This window comes from Castanea sativa, chromosome 11, assembly GCF_040712315.1.
Source record: "Castanea sativa cultivar Marrone di Chiusa Pesio chromosome 11, ASM4071231v1".
Taxonomy (NCBI): domain Eukaryota; kingdom Viridiplantae; phylum Streptophyta; class Magnoliopsida; order Fagales; family Fagaceae; genus Castanea; species Castanea sativa.
This window is the reverse complement of record NC_134023.1, coordinates 15,628,294-15,631,874: the sequence shown is the minus strand read 5'-3', so window position 1 is coordinate 15,631,874 and position 3,581 is coordinate 15,628,294. Positions and strand designations below refer to the sequence as shown.

General features: G+C 33.5%; 1 long non-coding RNA gene across 1 annotated transcript; it reads right to left on the bottom strand.

Annotated features, from left to right (window-relative positions):
* Window positions 1-1,281: 1,281 nt before the first annotated feature.
* LOC142614651 (uncharacterized) lies at window positions 1,282-2,247 on the bottom strand. The gene is made up of 3 exons (XR_012840491.1): window positions 2,070-2,247; window positions 1,890-1,975; window positions 1,282-1,796 (listed from the first exon to the last, which is right to left on the bottom strand). It is a non-coding gene; the product is annotated as an uncharacterized LOC142614651 (long non-coding RNA).
* Between the last annotated feature and the right edge of the window lie 1,334 nt (window positions 2,248-3,581).

Genomic DNA, 3,581 nt, shown 5'->3' with positions numbered 1-3,581 from the left:
ATGGCAAAATGCTTGTGACAAGCTTAGAAGATTGAGGTGGTTGAAATATTAAAGGAGAATTTTATTGTATGAGAAAAGTAATAGTCAAGAAAAGCAGTAATAAAATAATAGTAACTAACAAAGAGGGTGTTTGAGAGTCAACTAAGGTGCACATTGCTTGTGTAGCTTCAAGGTTTGGTGTACGGAATCTAGAAACCATTGGTGGGCTGTTTAGCTATAGCCTTTGGTCATATAGGGAAAGCTTCATATAACCTTTTTGGTTGGACTTGTGGCTCACAGTTTTTGCATCTTCAAGCTAAAACTAACTATTTTTTACAAACACAATGAAAAACAAGAAAGATATGATAATCTATATAGAAGCATAAAAGTAAAGAAGAATATGAGTGAGTGCTAGGGAGAGAAGATGTAGTTGAGTTAGCACAAGCCAAAGGGTCCAAGATTGTGTTTCTGTGTCCTGGGTGATTTTCATATTTCTGGTTCAAATTGATGAGGAAGTAAGAGGAGTGACACTCAGTGTTGCTCAATAAAATGGAATAGATTTAGGACTTGCTGAATTTGAGGGCGTGAGTATTGGAATTTTCTGGGTAAAAATGGGTGATTTTGTTTTCTCTACTGAATGTTTGCTCCCCTTTTATTCATAAAATGCTTGGACTTTTAGATCCAAGGGTTGAGGTGTCCAATTTTATTGGACCCTTTGCCCCACATTTAGCAGGTGGATTAGTGTTGACTTGCATCGGGTTCCTTATGATGATGGATCCCTCAAATGGCCATAACTTGGCCTAGTTTCGTGTCAATCTTGAGAAATAGGATTGTACTAGACTAATTTGTGAGCCTGAGTTGATCAATCTTGTTGACTGGCCACGTGAACTAGATGAGTTATATCGATGGGTTTTAGGCTGAACTTCATGAGCCAGAGTTTAACTGATTTTGTGGGCTGAATTTTTTCAATTTTATAGCTAAAATAACGGATTTTGGGTTTTGCCTTTTCTCTTTTGTCTTCTCTCTTCTTTTTTTTTTTGTTGAGATAAGTATGATAATAGCCCAAAGATGTGCAACAAGTGTCCTACCTATATAGTATGAAGTTCTGCAGAGATCTTTCATTTCATTTAATAAATAACTTGGGATTGAATAACAATTGGATCTCTTTATCCTACTTTAATAGATGTCTGAGGTCGACTTAGAGACTTAATTAGTCCATTTTCAAGCGATTGCTCAGTTAAGAGAATTTTCATTGATGCTATATTGAAGAAATGTATTTCAACAACAAACCATTTGCCCATTACATGAATATAATTTCTTATTCAACAACACTCTTTCTCTATAATTTTATTGTCACTTCATATCATGATTTAAGACAAAATTTTCAATTTTCAATTGAATGAATACTATAGAAAATCAATACACACTTCCTACACTTTTCTCTAAGTTACGGCACCTAAGAAACTCTAACTAAGTTTTAGCCATCAAATAATTCCTACGCATAAGTCACATAATAGTGCAAAAGTTCTGGTTGTAATCCATTGCATCGTATACATAATGATATGGCACACTAGGTTGATAATAATATGGCACACCAGCTTGATAAGTTGGCCAAACCATTGATTGTATTCCAGATTCACTAGTTTTGGTCTCTTGCTTTTGTTTTTCCCCCTCAGTACTGATCGGTGAGACACTCGTTTACTCAGCAGATCCAACTTTCTTCCTCAGCAAAGATGTCAAGTTGACTGAATCAATGTTGTCCCCAACAACAACAATCTGACTGTTATCCCCACCTTGTAGAGAGACTGATTCCACACCTTAACCACCCAAAAGAAAAACAATTTCATCGTTAGTTTTAAATTCCTAATCAATTTTAACAGTGATCAGATAAAAGACATACAAATGAGTACCTTGTACACCAACTGCAATCTGCATTGCCTTGGACCGAGCATTTTTTTTTGCCATTATTTAAGGTGATCCTGATCACTACCTTTTGCTGCAATAAAGTTTAGAAGTGTCAATTAATGACATAAAAATGATTGGAAGTACATAAGGAACAGAATTTTTAAATAATTGTTCAGCATCATTACCTTCATTTTTTGGTCAGAGTTCAAATTCTTATCAGAGAGCTGCAGGGTGTTTTGTTTAGCTAGCTAGTTCTGGGTGTTGTTGCTTAATGTCACAAACAAACACAAAGGGATGTATTCCCTTCGCCAGAGAGTTCAAAATCTTATCTGGGAGCTAAGTGTGTTTAGCTAGCTAATTCTGGTTGTCGTAGCTTAATGCCACAAACAAGCTGATAGGAACAACATATATATAGGCAAAAGTTTAAGTTCACAGTTACACTTAAAACAACCTTTTGTTTGTCCTGTCCAGTTTAGCTCCCTAGAAAGTTTGGTCTACTACTTTTTGCGGCTGGGACACGATTTCTTTTTGAAACCCAAAGAATGGTTTGGTAGACTTGGTCCGTTTGGATGTAGCTGAAAATTGAAAACTAAAACTGAAAATTGAAAAACACTGTAACAAAATAATTTTTTAATGTGTGAATAGTACTACGAGACCCATTTTTAATAAAAAATTTCTGAAAAAGTATGTGGACAGTGCACGCATAGTGCCTGTCCCCTGGAGCATAAACGAAAAAAAAAAAAAAAGGCGCTGGAAACGCTGAACGGGTTCAGCCGGATTCAAACACCCTCTTAGTTGACGGGGGCATATTTCAAATATAAGGACTGTCATCATTAGTTGTGGACTGTAAAGTGTGAACTGGATCCATTATACTTTAAATTCTGAAGGATTATGTTCGAGATCAAACAAAAGGATTGAATTTTATTTTATAAATGCACGCCATTTTGGAATGAATCCAAATTAGCCAGGGAATGAGTCCAGAATAAATAAGATGTGAAAGGTCTAAATTTTAGGAGTGGCAATTAATCTAAGCTATAAAAAACCAAAAAAGAAAAAATAAATTAAATATAAAATTCATAACTAACGAGTAAATGTATCACAAATAATCATTTAAAATTAAATCATATCTTAATATCTCAAATAATTAATTGTAATATGTTAAAAAAAATAAACAACAAGTACAACTAATGAGTTTATATACTTAAAGTTTGAAAAGTATACTGATAAAATTTCATTTAATTAAATGGGTCAAACAAGTTCTATAAGTTAGACATGAACTTGGCACGTTTATTAAATGAATCAGTCTTGCCAACTCAAAAACACGAACCTATTAAGTCTCAATTTATAACCTGCTGATTTCATGTCATATATTATCGAGTTCTAAGGTTGTGTCAAATTTCGCCACCCCTACTAAATTTTACACTTTCTACTTTTTTTTCTTTCTTGTTTTTTAAACATATATAGAAGAAAGTAACTCATTCCACGTTGAATAGTAAAGTTACAATTTTTAGGGCTTTTTATTTTATTTTTACAAGTTAGATTTGGATAGGGTTGAAGTAATATAATGTCTACAATGAAAAGTTGTCACATCACATGAAAAACTTTTTTTTTTTCTTTTCTTCTTTTAAATTTTCATTTGTTTGTCATTTTAGACAAATAATAACATACTTTTAGAGCATTGACATCAAGTATGTCAA